Here is a 17,488-nt window from a genome sequence, read left to right on the forward strand (position 1 = left end):
ATTATAAATCCAGTAGCATGTTTCAGTGCATTACCTGTCAAAGGTAAAAACATTACCCCAGTACATAAGCACACAGCGGGGTTATTTAGAAACCCAGGTTATTTTCTCTGTTGGTTCCAAGGTGCAACTGCAGCAATTTAATTAAAGAGATGATACGGCCCCATGTCTGTGCACAGCCTGCTACCCTCCCTGAACAGCTTCTGCTCCTGTCTGTCCTCCACACTCCATCACAGCCCAGGCAGGAAGAGAGGGTGTATGTATCCTATAGGGATGGAAGCTTGAGAAACAGGGATGTAAACCCTTATCCTGCCCATGAGATCAGACACCATCTGGCCAAAGACCTTATCCTGCTCCATGCACATGAAACACTTCATAATCCTCTATGCATCAGGCAAGGGGTCAACCTAGGTCCTTCTAAAAACATCTCTAAGTCCATGATCCACAAAACTGACCAGTAACTAATACCTGAGCCCATGATCTGGTTTCTTCTCATGTCCTCTACAACTTCATGTTTGTTTACACTCGGAGCTTTCCTGCTCTAAGCAGAGTTTTTTTTACTATGATATTCTGAAAAGATACTTTTTCTAAAATGGCATTTGCCAAATCATCTTTTAATTGCACTCATCTAGATATAACTTCACTTTAGGATGCTGTCAATTACTATAGACAATCCTCACCTGGATGAGCCAGCACTATTTTTACTTATGCCAAAAGAAAAGATGCCTTATCTCCTCCTCAGAATACTCATTCTCATTAGAAATCATTAATTACCTTCACAATTAGTCTTGCACCGGAGCCAACAAAAGAAAACACAAAACAATAGTGGCTCTAATTGCAAAATGTTAATGTTTCAGTTTTTACAAACACCTGGCAACTTTCTCAGATCTATTTCAGGGATGTATGATCTGTCCTGATCATAAACATCTTCCTGCACTAGTGCTGAAAATATTCTCTAGCCTTAATAACTGCCAGGCATTCCTTTTGAGCACTGCAATAATTTAAGCTGTTTTAAGAATCCTCAATAGCCATTCCCTGAAGATTTTTATGTTCTTATGTCAATACTGCCCCAACATGCCTACCCTAGCATCTGTACTTAATATGGAAGGGGTTTCAAACACAGATATAGTAGAACACTTGCAATGGGCCTTCCAGCTCTGAACTTGCTAAATCACATTTCTACTGATTACTGAAATAGTTTCCTTTTCGTCTACAACTCTGCATGTTTTGCAATATTGGCAAATCTGCCATCTTATGTTCTGTAGTAATAGCACCATAATCCTACAAAACTCTGCACATCTGGTGGGTGTAAGGAGTTCTGCTCAGCGTCTCCTTTTGTTCCTGCTTGTGTAAACCCATTCTCCAGTGACTAAATCACTGGCAGAAAACCAGAAATAAATTTTCTATCCTTAACCCAATGCACACTTCTTTGGGTTCAGTTTCAGACTGATGACTTTAAGATTAACACAGGTCATTTCTAAACACATCTGTTTCTGTTCATCAGCTGTAACATTTGCCAGGTTATCACTTACGTACGCCAGACAAGCTGGGGGAGTACACTGACCTTCTCATTAGCCTTTCACATCTGACCTGGGAAACACTAAGTCTCAAAACGTGTCCTGAAAAGGTCTTTGGGTCTAATTCCACTTATTGAGAGCCACTTCTGAAAGCTCCCTCTCCTTTCCTGTTGGTAATGAGTTAACCAAGAGATGGAAAGTCCTTACCTGAGAAGCACTGCAGCTCAGCCTGTACCCAACATGTCCCATGCAAACCCATCCCACTCATTTACTTCCCTGTTTAACTCCAGGTCTGTCCCAACACTATGGACTTTCTTGACAATCCCTAGACCCTTGGCTGAACCAGATTATCCTTCCCAAGCCTCTTTTTTCACCTCTCTTGTGCACTTTGAGACTGTGCCCTTGTCAAGGAGGACACCGCCCTTGCCTTTCCTGCCCTCAACACAATTCTCCCAAGACATTTCCAGAACAGAACCAAGAGTTTTTACCTACCTTCTTCAAAAATAAGCAAAGGGAAAAAGTATAAATGTTTACCTCAAAGCCATACAAAATTCAGCACAAACGTTTATTGAACTTGTTCTACTTCTAGAGTTTTGTTAAACTGAAGTTGGGTTCACTTAGGACTTTTTGGTGTCAGGGTAGGGTTGCACACACGTTGCACCAAAGCTTGTTGCAACACGGGGAGAGTTCAGGCACTCCTGCTCCTTGGGCTGAAGGAAATCTCTCCCAGTTCTGAGCAGGATGGGCTGCAGGCCCCCAGCAGGGCAGCTCCAGTCCAGTAGGGCAAAGGGCAGTGGTTTAGCAACTGCTCCATCACAATACATGAAAAGCAGCCAAGGCTATAATGAAATGCCACAGCTTAAACACTCAACAGACAGAGCAGCCTGAACTCTGAATCATGCTTAACACTTTGTGTCTCACTAACACTTTGTATTTGCTAAAAATACAATTTCTTCCTGCTACTCTGTCTTGATTTTACAAAGCAGCAGTTACCCATAAATTTTGGGAATTGACTGTAACTGTGCTGTTCTTAAAATCAGGAGGAAGTAGGCCCTTTAGGTCCATTTTGGACACATTATTTCTATTTATAAACTCAGACATGTATGTTTTTAGCAGCAAAGACTAAATGAATGAACATGCTTCTGCTTTTGGAAGAGCTGAAATCAGCACACAAACAGGCATTGAGCTCTGTGGAGTCACAGAGATTGGTACATGCAAAGAGAAACACTTGTTCCAGACTGGTTATGTAAAACAATCAGAAGTATTAGGTGTTTCCAGGTAGGAAACTGTAGTAAGAACAAAAACAAAATCAGAAAAAAACCTCAAAACCACAACCAAGCCAACAGCTATGTTTTCAGATCAAGACTCCTTGCTTTTTCAGAGAATATTCTTCATCAGACATTATTTCTCATGCTTTTTAGGAAAACAAATTCCTGGCCTGGACCAAGAAGGGAATGGATTGAGTGAACAAATAGTCTCTTCTAGTCTTAAACTGCCTTAGGCCATTAAATTAATTTCTATAATTTAAGAAGTATATATAATAGCTTTTTCTAAATTACATATTAAATATATGGCTGCATGCATACATACATATGAACACAAAAAGAAAGAACTCATGGCTATATTAGAATATTTTATTTCCTATAGGTATTAGAATAGAATATTTGGTTTGAAGAGACCAATGACAATTATCTAGTCCAACTGTGTGAAGGCTAATTGACCTAAACCTGCTCAGCACACAACACCAGCTTTTTCCTTCTCCAGAAAATAAATCAGAGTCTGAGCAAAGAACAACAGAGGAAGATAAAGTAAAAGTGTTCAGCCTGCACAGGTGACCTTCCCTGGTAGCACTACTGGAGATAACAGCCAAGAAATCCAAGATAATAATTTGTTTTATTGCTCAAACACTTTTTGAAATAGCTGCATGAGAGGCCACACCAGCACTGGCAAGTTTATCAGCCTAAGTAGCACTGGGAAGGCTGCATCCACACTGCCTGCTTATATCATCACTGATCATTCTTCCACCTAATTTTGCAAATCCCCAAACTCCCAGGAGGCTTCTAAAGTTCAGCTTCAGCCAGATTCACCATACTCATGTTCAGAATCTTCCAGACAACCAACAAGCCAGCCTGGAAGAGGGATACAAGAATAAAAGGCCTCCTGGCACTACAGGTCTGCATTTGCCTTGCAAACCTGGCCACAGATGCTCTGCACAATGAGCCAGAGGGTGAAACAGAATCTGTTGAACTTTCAGCTGTCTTTTACTGCCCAGTCCTCTCCTCTGGGACTTCTCAGAATTACTCACAAATGAGTGACTTGCTTTGCTGTTAAGAATTTGTTAGCATTGCCAAAATAAACTAAAATTGTAAGAGGATAATTGTTTTAATTTAGATTAGCCTGGAGTTTGGCAGTCTGTCTCTGGAATTAGGTGGAGGTGGTCTCCACTTTCTAAAAGACAGGAATTCACAATATTAAGCTATCCAAGTGGGCTCATTTTCCATGTCTCTTACCACTGCTTCCACCTTGGACTGCTTCACAGCTATATTCTCCTTGCCTATGCTTCTTACAGCACCATACTGCTGCCAAAAGGGCTGAAGCCTGAAAGCAGCTTCACACTCTGCAGTTGGGTGCCAGGCAATGATGCAGACCCAGCAGCTCCACTTCATAAGTTCCTAATCACCACAAGCCAAGGAATTGGGAAATTCAAGCCCAGGTCTCCCACCCAGTGCCACATCACACAGTCACTTCAGCCATGGAGAGATTATTTCTGCTGTGGCTGCACCTAAACAGTTCTGGCTATGGCCACTCTCCACTGCTCTCCTTTCCAGCTCCCTGACCCAGTGGAACCCCCACAGCAGAGTTCAGTGCCTCAGCAGGGTGAACAAGGCAAACCAAGGCACAGGACTTCACCAGAGAGGCAAGTCCTGCGTGCAGAAGGAAGACAAGGGCTCTGCCTCCTCTCTGTGGTCAACGCATTGACTGTTGAACCCAGGCCTCAGAAGAGAGGGACTCATTTCTCACTAGCTGAAGACATGGCAAGGCTCATTAAATTCTAGCATTTTCATGCTTTTCCATTGAGTAAATGTACTTTTCAAGGCCACTCACAATTCTATTCATCAGCAGCTCAAAAAATGAAGTAGGAGGACCTACACTAAAAATCCTTTTTCTGTTGTTTCTAATGTTGTCAAAGGGGTTTCCAAACCCCTCATTTGTAGGACTTTCATCCATTCTCACATTTACATGCACAGTATTGTATTTCTATGTAAGATTGTTTGCCAATGCTAAAGTTCTTAGGAATGTAAGTAATGGAGTATGGTCTGAATAACTGTGACATGAGCTAGGCTGCTGTAGACACCACACGCACGCTGTGAAAAGGCAAAAGGAGGCTCTGCAAAAATTATGGTGGAAAAAAAAACAACGAAAATTTGTGAGCCTTGCTTTCTCCTAAGTTCAGAATAACCTGCATCCTCACTAGCCCTACACACAGTACAAAGTAGGCTAGAAGGACATTTATCAAATGTGGATGTAAACTAGAACAATTCCTGGAGTTCAAGGGGATAAAAGCCTCTGCAGAGCCAAGAAGTGGTTTTACAAAAATTGACAGCTTTAAAGCAAACCGAGGGAGAGTTATTGCAGTTGACACAGCATTGCTTCCAGTTTGATTTTCCTTCCAGAGCCAGCAGAGGAGCTGTCACAAACATGTGGGAAGGGGAGCTGTGTTGAAATTCCCGCTGCGGGCGCGTTCCGCGCTCCGGGCTCGGAGCGGCCCCTGCGGGAGCGCGGCCGGACCGCACCCGGACCGCGCAGCGCCGGCACCGGGACGGGGCTGCTGGGGCATCGATACTGCTCATCCTCCAGCAGGGCATAGGGACAGAGCTGATGGGGCATCGATACTGCTCGTCCTCCAGCAGGGCACCGGGACGGGGCTGCTGGGGCATCGATACCTGCTCGTCCTCCAGCAGGGCACTGGGACGGGGCTGCTGGGGCATCGATACTGCTCGTCCTCCAGCACAGCACCGGGACAGGGCTGCTGGGGCATCGATACTGCTCGTCCTCCAGCACAGCACCGGGACGGGGCTGCTGGGGCATCGATACTGCTCGTCCTCCAGCACAGCACCGGGACAGGGCTGTTATAGCACTGACACTGCTCATCCTCCAGCGCAGCACCGGGACAGGGCTGCTGGAGCGCTGATACTGCTCCTCCTCCAGCAGGGCATGGAGCAGGGCTGCTGGAGCATCGACATCCACTCCTCCTCCAGCATGGCCCCACAACAGCCCCTGCACCAAAGGCAGCACACAGAACAGCTGCATCCCTCAGAGTCTTCGCTGTAAGACGCTACCGAGCAGGAGGCTTGAAGGGCCAGTTATTTTGGGGTAGTACCAAGCTATTTAAAAAGATAACGAGTGCTTAAACATCAAAAGAAAAGCACATTTAGTTAGGAATAAGTGTGAAAATTCTTTTAGGGAATCAGTTCTATAAAGAGAGGGAGAACTGTTGAATCCCGTTCCACAACTCCCATATACACTCTGCCATGTGTATGCTCCATACTCATTTAGGGGAAGGTTTTCCCTGAGTCTGTCTCTCCTTCTTCATGTCCCTCAGGCCCTTCATTTTAGCCACCATCTCTTCAAGCCAAACGAGGAAAGTCATCCAAAGCCGCACAGCCTTCAGCCAGGACAGGCTGGGAAATGGCTGGGCCAGGTTCAAGGAATTTCCTCTCTGTAGGAGGTAAGTCCCCCACAGCAACTCCTGCCAGTCTGCAGAGCAAATATTGTCTTTAGAGCAGCACAGTGTGCTGCCAGTAGACCTCTGGCCACATCTCAGCACTATCTCCACCATACACTATGGGTATTCCAACCCATTATCTATATTTTTTCCAGACTTGTTAATGTCTTTGTTCTTTAAACTGATACCACCTGAATGTAATTTTAACAAGTCACCTTGGTGCAATTCTCTGGTATAATTCAACACCTGAAACTGTTTATTTAACTCTAAAATTTTCTTTAAAAAGTAATTCTTTTTAGATCTTGGCATGTGACTAGTATGTCAACTCAGAGAATGGGAAATTATGCAGATCTTGCCTCTATGGATAAAACTAAAGTATAGCCTGAAATATCTTGGTGTGCTTGAGAACACAGGAGATAGGGTGGAAAACCTTGCTAATTAGGAGAGATGACTGCTGCACACTCATACCCTTAAACACACAACTTTGGGAGAGAAACCAAGGAGGATGGGCAGTGCCACCTAGTCTCACATTAACAGTGCAAATACAGAGCTACCAGGCAGTAACTCCACAGGATAATCCAAAACGTGAGAATGGCCACAGCAAAAGAGCAAGGGAAGTGGCAAATGAGCAGCTAAGTCACCATGTGGTTCATCTTCACAGAGATTATGGCTCTGTTTCACCCTTGGGATGCTGCACTGGCCTCACCTCCCCTGTGCCATCCCACCTGAACATCTCTCAGCACTCACTGTTGGAGGGGCAGCAACACAAAGCTACACTTTGAATAAAAAAATGATTCCTCTTGACCAGACAGCTGTTACAGCTGCTACTGCCCTTAGGCCAACAGCAAAATTTCAGACATCATGGACATGCTAACAAAGTATTGACAGTATAAAATAAATATGCAAGCAGCTCAAAACTCTGAGATGAACTAACTTGTCATTAGAGGTCTTCCTTCTGCTGTTATTTACAGGGGGGAAGGGGAGGGATCACCAGAAGAGGAATAATCATAAGGAAGGTAACAGATAAATTATTACTAGAGACAGAACTTCTGAATTCCATTCCAGCACCTGGGCATGTTTCACACAACTATGGAGAGTTATCAGGATATAAAATCAATTCAAAACATAGACCATGCTCCTGGCAGGCTCTTTACTGCAGCAGATGTCTGTCAATAAACAGAAATTTAACTGTGCCTCGATGGCATTTCATTACCTGGAGTTCAAGAATACTACTAAATACTTCACATTTATATAGATTAATCCATTCTCACTTACTGTCTAATATCCATCACAATCTAATCTATGTTGGCAAGACCTCTCCATTTCCCTGATGGGATGAGTGTGGACAGGTTTTATCTGTATCACTGGTGGCTATTCATAAAAACACTTTCATTTTACCAAAATGCAAGACGATTATATTATTACCATTATTTTAAAAAGCAACACATTTACCTGGAGTTAAACACAACAGCACTGCATTGTGGATAAAGGAGGAATGGTCTTTTCTTCCTATTTGCAAGGCACTTTAAAACAGCTCAGCATTCATGCTGAGTTTGGGGAAGGAAGGGTTAAAGTGAAGGCCCCTCCTCCCCACTCAGAGCACTTTAGAACAGCAGATGCTCATTTCAACATAAATGTGGTACATAAAATTCTGATTGTGCATATGTTCAGTAGTGCTTTTGTAGCTTTTACGTTTGAAGGAGCATTGTCATAATTTAACCTGATCTCCTTAATTGTCCCCTCAAATTCAACCACTGATTATTACATTGATCAGTCACTTTTACCCTTGATTTAAGGGCTATAAACAACAGAAAATTTACCACATTAAATGACTGTCCTCTTAAGTAGTTCAATTTCCACAATGCCATGAATGTGCTTGCTAAAATCCCTGGCCTTTTATCTCAAAGCTCCTTAAACACATTTATTCTCTTATCAGGTACTTCTTAACTCAGCCACAAACTTTGTGCTCAATCACGTTATGACAGCCTGTTTAAGTTATCCAAGGATATTCAGAGGTCTTAACATCCAATTCAGCTTACTCATGCAAAGGCAGAACATTTACTTTGGGACAGAGAACAGGAAGAAATCTCAAAAAAACCCAAAAAAAACTCTCCAATGTTTCCATTCTTCCATCATTAAACCCCAAAGAACTCTCCAATGTTTCCATTCTTCCATCATTAAACCCCAAAGAACTCTTCAATGTTTCCATTCTTCCATCATTCTTCCATGACATTATCTCCATGGGAGATGTGCCCTAGGTCTGTGTTAAAGCAAGCAACTTTGCTTTCATGGATAAGCATTATAAGTTTTAGCCACACAAAAACAGATCTAAACCAGCTTGAGAACCAATGCAACCTCACCAAATAAACCATAAACAGATTTTAGAATGCTGCAATTCCAGCCTTCTGCTAGTCCATGCAAAGCTAAACAACCACCACATCACTTACTGTAATACAGGTAGCATTACTGTTGTTGTACAAATCCCTTACTGTGATCTTTGGAAAAAAGAGAAAGAGAAAGCTCTGCATGACAGTCAATGGTTGTCTTGCCTGAAAAACTACACAAAAGCTCTCCAATGATATGTGGAGAAGAGCAGTAAAAAGCACAAGCAGAATATAAAACTGGAGAGACTGCCTTTCATTCTGAAAATACTCAAGGGAAATTTCTGCATAGGATGGAGTCACAGACTGGCCCTGTTACAATCTACCCTTTTCACTTGCTTCCTGCTTGGTTGCTGACTTGGCCCTGAAGAGATGCAAAGGAGACCTGCTGAAAGAACTACTCAGGAAAATCAGTTGTATTCACACACATTTGTAAAAACAGTCACAAATACATATTTAAACTTGTAAGACTTTAAGCCTGATATCTTGGGAGACTAAAAGTAGTAACTGGGAGAGTTGGTAGAGTTACTGAGGAAGACTTGAGATGGAAGGAAGTGCTGGCCTGGCACTTAGGAAAGGAAGTCCTTTGACACGAGGAACAGCAGCTCTGAAACACAACCTCCAGCAAAGCATCACCACCTCCAGCAGCCAACTTTAACGCATTAACATTGACACTAACCCTGCCAACCTCTGAGCAGTGTTCTAAGTGATACCTCAGGGTGAAGTGAGGGGATAAAAATGCTATAAAGGGAGTTATGAATAGAAAGCATTCTTATGGAAAACGTAAATGCTTTCTACTGAGAAGTGATAAGCACTCAGAAATAAATCCTGTGCCATACCATTTTGTTTGAGAGTGAAGCTATAGAATCTGGGGCAAGGCATAAAACAACAAAGAGGCAAAATGAGCTTATTAGCACCCTTTCATGGGTTTTGGCTTCCTCCCTTCTCTCTTATTTTCAAAACTTGAACGTACATGAGAACACTGAGAAAATCAGTTCTCTAAGGCATTCTTGCCCTACGGCCACAACTGGCAACCCAACAAGCATAGAGACATGTTTCAGAGATTTTATTCCATATCTCATGGACTAAACTGTGCCTTAGTTTGCTTGTAGGAATTATTACTGCAGCAGAATACAGTTTTTTTAAAAAGTCAAACACTGCTATTTACATAGAAAACACATTTCTTTGCCTACTGAAGCACAAGCTCTTAAGAAAAGTGTTTATTAAAATTTAAGTATAATAAAAGCAGTGGTTCGGTAAATTTCAGATATTCATGGCAGTACATTTTCTTTCAGAGGTTCTTGGGTTTGCTTTATCATTTCTGACATTTCATATAGCACATTATAAGCTTTTGCAGGGGAACAGCACTTTTACTAGAGCAGCAAATTGCATAGGTGGGAGAGGTTGATGCTAAACATTATTAAAAGATCTTCCTTCCCAAAACAAGAAATGAATGCAAAAGCATAAAATCATCTGGGAGCACAATTCTTTAGTAAAACATTAGAAATAAATAAGGAATAGTCTGTTTTTTAATAAGAAAGTCACCTGTGCATCTGCCTGTTAACTCTGCTTACTATACACGTCTTCAATGGTCAGATGAAACACTGCACTGTGATTTAACAAGACAGTACAGGTAGTTTAGAATACTTTCCAGATTTCTGTCATTTATATGTCAAAAGACTTCAGCTGACATGGCTACAACACAATTTTCCAAGACCATTTCCAAGGAGTTCTAAGGCCCCATAACAAAATCAAAATCAGATTTTATTTAAAATACAGACATTAATATTCACTTTTGTAACAACACTGAGATTACCACTACTTATAAATTCTGATAATGGCAGTTTCTGGAAATGATTTGTTGCTCTGCCTCTCCAGCCCATTTGGTGACTGCTTTGATATATAAATTGTTTGCAGATCTATACACTCTGAAATTCTTCAGAGAAATATCTATCCTTCTTGTTTAAGTTCATAACTGTCAGAGGCATCTCCCAAATATCAATACATTTTCAACTTGATTTACATTCGGGTAAATTTCCACAAGGCCTTTTTTATTTTGTGTTTGTGGAGATTTTCCTGGTTCTTTTTCTGTTGTTGTCTCCCAATCTACTGTCATTTTTCAGTTTCCACAACAGTGGTGGAAACACTGTGTTTATTTCTAAGTTCTTTCATGGATAGTATGACCCATTTGAATGGGACACATCCTTTTGTATTACTGTCCACTGTTCAATTAACACATTTTATGTTCACTTTCTGCCAAAATGCCTAGGGTATGTGAACCTTCTTCACTCTGCATGTTTTGTTTGCAGACAGCAATGAAGCAAGCAGTTTTCTTAAAATTTCAAGTTAATAAATCCCTGAGTAATTAATTGACATAAAGTGTCTACACTATACCATTGGACTACCAAGGCAGGGACTGGCACTGCACAATGTAGCCTCCCAAAAACCCCAGATCCTTAGTCTTGGACAGTCTTGTGTTTACCTAAGGCCTCTTGATAAAGCAGCCTGATCCTCTTCCTGCTGAAATCAGTGAGGGAATTGCCAGTGACCTCAATAAGAACAAGGTTCCAACACCACTACCCCAAGGCTTTATTATTTCCAATTGTCTCAGTACACATCACAGGCATTAAGAAATGTGTCTCCACCTCAAAAGTAAATCCTGTGGGTGTGCAGCAGTAGATAAAACCACTTTGCACTGAGATAGCACTTTCTGTTTCAATACATTTTACAACTGATTCTGCCTTTCAATCCCTCCAGTAAGATAACCACTTCATACTACAGGCTGGAAAACCAGCACAGAGTTACTGTCATTTGCCCAGTGAAGCATGGGGGAAATTCCAACACCCAGCCCCTTTGGGTCCATGCCCCTCTGCTGCTGGGAAGGAAGCAGAGAGCCTCTGTAACTAATCACCATTTCTCTTTATGAGAACTGAGCTACAGCTTCATAATCCTTTGTTAACATCCACATCTGTGATCTGATTCCACAGAAGAAAAAGAGGTTATTTTACTGTTCAAGGCCCAGTCTCAGTTTTTTGAACCTGCCTTACATATCAGTGTCCAAAAGCTTCTCCAAGCCAGCTGGGTAGAGTTTAGACAGTGTTTCTAATCCCACAGCACATTTCCAGACTCAAACCTTCTTTGAAATAAAGAACGAAAAGCTTGGGAAAAGCACCTGTAATCAGCATCTGAAATGTCCTGCTAGACACACACACTTCCTCAGAGCTTCCCCTGCCTTTTTGCTGGCCACAAACTTTGGCTACAGTCAGCAGAGAAGCAGAATGTTTATTCTTCAGGCACAGCTAGCAGCACATCTCTGAAAAGTGCCAAGTTATAGCAAGCCTGTTTCCTAGCATTCACTCCCTTTTTTGCAAGACTCATTGTTTCCACCCTTCCTGCCCTTTTCCTCCAGAATTTTTTTTTAACCTGTATTCCAAAGCTTATAAGAGATCACTGCTTTGGGCTTCACAGCAAGTGTCTAGGCTGGTCCCTATGTCAGATCAACTTTATCTATGAGTACCTGTGCAGAAGAGACACTGCTGTGGCCTTCAAGGGTCCCGACTGCAGGAATACTTGGTCTTGCTTTAAATTACCCAATATCCTCCCCTTCAGTATTTGAAGATGCAGTGTGGCTCAGGGAAGAGTATGTAAGCATTAACTGATCTCACACACCTGAATTTTGCTATTGTCCTTACAAACTTGCATCCTCACCTGTCAAATTAATAGCATTAGAATGGCTTCAGTGATAGCACTTAAAAAAGCAGAAAGTGGTTTGAGCAAAGCTCAATACCTGTAGTATCTGTTAAGAGGTACTACAGACGGAATAGGTAGGAGAATCTTCCTCCAGTTGCTAAATAAAAAAGAATTACTGCATTCCTTCCACTCTCCCCTTAACTCTAGTTACCAAGTTCTCAGTCTCATTAGACACCTCAGCTGAGTCACACTTAGTGGGTCAGTTGGAAATGCCTCATTTACTCTTGCTTGTTCACTCTCAACTCCTATTTACTTCTTGAAATGGTATAAAAAGAGTTGGCCCATCTGCATACTTACTCTCCTACAACTGTGGTGTACATAAAACTCCAAATAATATGACAAAAATATCACTTAAGTATCCTTCTGACATACGGATGGAGTTTTGAAGGGTGAATTTTTGTGGTAACAAAAGTTTGTTTTCTTTGGCTGGAAACACATGAGTTATACATTACAGTGAGGCAGATCATGTTTACAATTGAATGTGCCTATTAAGATTTTCATACCCCAGACACATTCAGAGCTGGGGCTGCATCTGCCAAGGCAGTCAGGAGACATTAATGAAGCACACAAGACTCTGCTGCTGTCCAGAGGAAAGCTGATAGTAAACCAACAGCCACAGTCACATGGGTTTGTTACATAATTTTGGTCTTTACTAAAATAGCCAAAATGCCTGGCTGTGCTGAGAGAATCTCTGTGGAGGAGTTTGTGTTCACAGCGGTTCTTCCAACCTGGAACTACTGACTGTAAAACCCCCATTAAAGCACTCCAGTTTTAGCGCTGACAAAAACAGTGAAGAGGCCACAGACCTCATCTGGTGATTAGGAAAGGCACGGGGCAGACTCTAATTTCCCTTCACCAGGGTAAATTTTTCTCCCCAGAGGTGCAATCTGCACCTCTCCCCAGCTGTGGCTGCTGCCCAGTCCTGCTCCTGTTGGCATCCCAGCTGCCAGAGCACACAGCCAGCACTGCACTCCAGGACAGCTCTGCCCTTGCACTGGTGCAGCCCCTCAGGCACCACTGCAGGAGGGCTGCAGGTGAATTGTGAAGGTTACAGGCAAGGTAATATCAAAATAAATAAGCTGTTGGTAGCCCTGATTGCTAAGAGCTCCCTCGTACTGCAGGCCTGAGGCAATCAACAGCTGGGCAAGGGGCCAGGCAAGGCTGAGTCTCTGCAACCAAACACAGCTGAAGCTGTTGAAAGACAATATAAAGGTGGTTTTGTGTCAGCTATCTAAGACAGCCCCAGAACTCCACCGAGACTGCAGAAGGGACCTCAAGAGTCATGCACTTCTCTTATTATTTAAGGCAGTCACATCAGCTGAGGCCCTTAAACTCAGTTGGACACTGTGCTAACACATTGAGCAAATACTTCAATGCATTACTAGAGACTCTCAGCATTTATTTATTTTTAATATTAAGATACAAAGTGAAAACATTCTTCAGAGGCCATACTAACCGTAAATTATTAAGAATTTGTTCTAATACTGACAGCTTAAAAACTGCATGGGCTGGGTCATGGAGATTTAGAGCTGGAGGAAAACCAGCTCCTTCAAACACAGGAGCTGGATTGAACTCAGATAACATCAACAGAGACATAAAATTCAGCACACTGAACAAGTTGTTCTTTTTTTTTTCCTTATTCAATGTAAGACTCATTAAATCATTCTTAATATGCAACGTGAAATAGAAACTATTAAAAAGAGATAGTGAATGTGAATAAATACAAATATTGGAAATATAATAGCATGTTAATAGATTACAAAACTGTCAACAAAAATAGAGAAATTACAGTTCTCATGACAGCTGTCCATCCTGATACTGTCACCACAGAAGGCTTGGTTTTAGATGAAATAAAATTATATTTAAAGGGAAGGTTCAAAACAAAATATACTTTAATTCAAGAAAAATATTAACATTAAGAAACAGAAGGTTCTGATTACCAAAGAAAGTTTCAATATGAGGAAGAAATAAATATACACAAAACACTTAGGTTATGGGAAATTCTCCTGAGTGCTATGCTCAAAACCACTTTTTTTGTTATGTGCTTGACATTTGTCTGAATTTAATACCTGTATGTGTACCAGGAAGAAAACATTTGCAGTGTATGGTGGATGCATATTATAAATAACATTTCCACATCTAGTTTCTACTCATAGTAGGATCTGCAGTGGGATGAAATAAACAGAGCATAGCTTAATCTCCCCATAAACCAAAACAAAAGGCATCACAGTATTTCATACAGATCCTATCAGTACATATCTGTTTTCTGACAGCAAGCTGCTCTTTATGACGTTTTGCAGTGAGGTACTGAACACACACGAGAGGCTGCATAAAGATGACTGGGGATTTATCGCCCTCTTGTGAATAAGGGAAAAGTTACCATCTTCCTAAAGTGAATGTGCAGCTGTTGCTGCTGCTAAAGAATCCTGTAGTAAAAACACATCTGTACAACTAATAAAGAGAAATTCAGGTTAATAAAAAGGTGTCTCTTCTGGTTAATTTATTAACCTATAATAATTTTATAAGAAAATGATAAATTTCAAAATTAAAAATAGTTCTAATTCAAATCAGAACTAGCAAGATATTTTTCTATGTAAGCAGGAAGACAGTAATCTAAATTCCACAAAATCACTGCCTAAAGCACTGATGTCAAATGCACAGACTAGCTCAAAGGTGTGTTAATCCCTGATTGCAGCCCCAAAACATTCTTCAATTTCAAACGGAGCAGCAGGATGAAAACACCTATTTTTGCCATGCAGAAGATGTGGCCTTTTAACTGCAAACACTAATTGTGGGTGTAAATCCAAATTTGTTTGCAGATGCCAGTGAAGTTTGCAGACAGGAGCAGGGGGGTCTTGGTCCAGCACTCCAGAGGAAACAGGCTAGCTCAACACTGGGAAGCCATCACACTTCTACTGAGTTATTTTTACAGAGCATCCTCTTTGCGGCACTCCTTTCTTCCCTGCTGCTCTGCACCCACTCAGGGTGTCGCTGCTCCTTTCCTTCTCCATCTCTGTCTGCTGTCCCTCTCCTTTACCAAGAGAGCACTGAAACCAGGGCAGGAGCCATAAAATGTTCAGGCAAAGCCACCACCCCTCATCAGACAAAACTCCAAGGCTGAGGAGCTGTTGGACACCAGGGTTTCTATTTCACACCCTGCCCTAAGGATGGGCAGCTACATCAATCCTTCCTTCTACCCTTCCCTTCTTCATCACCCCTCACTAACTAAAGGCTCCAAAGGGAACCCTTCAACCTAAACAACCCTGCAACTTTGTCCCTCACCAGACAGGGTGCCCACCATGGGTGACCATGGTTCCCTCTCAGGCTCTCCTAGGATGTGCCCACACAAGCACAGCCTTCCCGGGCAGCCATGGGCCCTTCCTGGGTGCATGCACAGCACATCCTGAGTGTTTATACAAATTCCTTCTGCTCTTGGCACCACACCTACTAACAAGATGGCTCTCTCCTGCACATCTGCAACAAAGAAACCTCACCCAAACTCTCTCCTGAGATTATTATTAAGGTACGATATCAAGAAGCCAAGTTTATTTGATCACAAGTAACAGAGGACCCTCGTCCTGAGAAGCAACAATAATACTGCCTTAGAGGAATCTGAGAGCTTCTGTTTGTTTGTGCTGCCTTCCCTAATTTAAAGTAAATAAAGCATAAATCCTATCCAAATGAAGGCATCACCGAGCCCTACTAGCACAACATAATAACCATTTCCCTGAAAAACTATGTATTAATACCACTTAGCATAATGAATATTTAAAATGATACTGCAGTAAAGAATATAAATTCACCTATGTCTTTCCTCTTCTTAGTAGTGACTGTTAATAAACAGCTTTATAGCTACTATATTTAAATGCAATTAGTTCCATACATTTCCAGCTTAATAAGAAATAATACATATTCATTTCTACTCATTAACAGTCAGTATATAACTCTTAGCTAATGAACATTCAATTATGTTCTCTGAATACATTGTGGGATAAATTCTCTTTCTGTTGCTCATATCAGTTCACTTCAATTCAGTTGCTGCTAATTAAAATTCTTTTGCCTCATGCAGTCAAACCTGGGTTTTTTGGAGTCCCTGGAGACTTTTTTAGGAGTTCTGTTTTATCTTTATGTACAGTCAGCTCCCTAATTAATGCTTTAAATAGGGTAAACTTTACTGAGGCTCCTGGGCTCAGTTCAAAGGGAAAAAAAACCCAACCAGTAATTTTATATCTCATTCTCACACAAATCACTGGAGTCTCTCTTTTTCTTGTAAATCTACTTTTTTCCTTTTGTTTTCAGGTGAGTTCAATAATCAGGGAAGGTGCCAGTTTGAGAGCACTGGGAGCTGGAGATGCCCTATCATCAGCTGAGAGCTTTCCTTTCCCAGAGGAACAGAAGAGAAATTCTTGTCAAGTTGTCTAGTTCTGCAGCCAGCTCAGGTGAGGAAGGAGCAATCTCCAGGGGTACATACCCAGTGGACTCCTTGAGATAATACCACCTCCATTTTCACTCAGCATCAGCAAGAGTCAATGCTGTTTTTCCCTAAATTGTTATCAGAGCTGGCTCAGCAATCTATCTGCCTGTCTAGGACCAAAAATCCAGCCAAGTCCTGCCTACTCCACTGAGAATAACACCACACAAGCTGAGCATCTACTCAAGTGTCTCCCTTTGCAGAGGTCAGTATGAGGAATTACTTGCTAAATGAAGTGATTAGGTTCTTGTCTCTTATTTATTTGCCTTATTAAGCATTGCAAAGATAAGGGAATTCAGCAGAAGAAGCTTCAAGAAACTTTCAGCATGAAGTTTTCCTCTTTGGTGCAGCACACTAGGACTCCTTTACCTGCACTTATGGGCTGGCATGGATAACACAGTCGGGACAGCAACATCCCTGTGACAAAAACAGCTAAAAAATCTCTCAAATTGAACAAAGCATTTGAAAACTTACCAAGCAAACACTGTGAACCGTATGTGTATCAATATAAGGAATATAAGACAAACGCAGAAAGTCTAACATTTAGGGAAGAAGGGACAGAGGCAGAGAGACAAATGTCTGTAAGAGAAAACATCTAGGAATACCCAAGAGAAAGATTAGCTTAAGGGGTGCTTCAATTCTATTT

Source organism: Ammospiza nelsoni, chromosome 13, assembly GCF_027579445.1.
Source record: "Ammospiza nelsoni isolate bAmmNel1 chromosome 13, bAmmNel1.pri, whole genome shotgun sequence".
NCBI classification, from domain to species: domain Eukaryota; kingdom Metazoa; phylum Chordata; class Aves; order Passeriformes; family Passerellidae; genus Ammospiza; species Ammospiza nelsoni.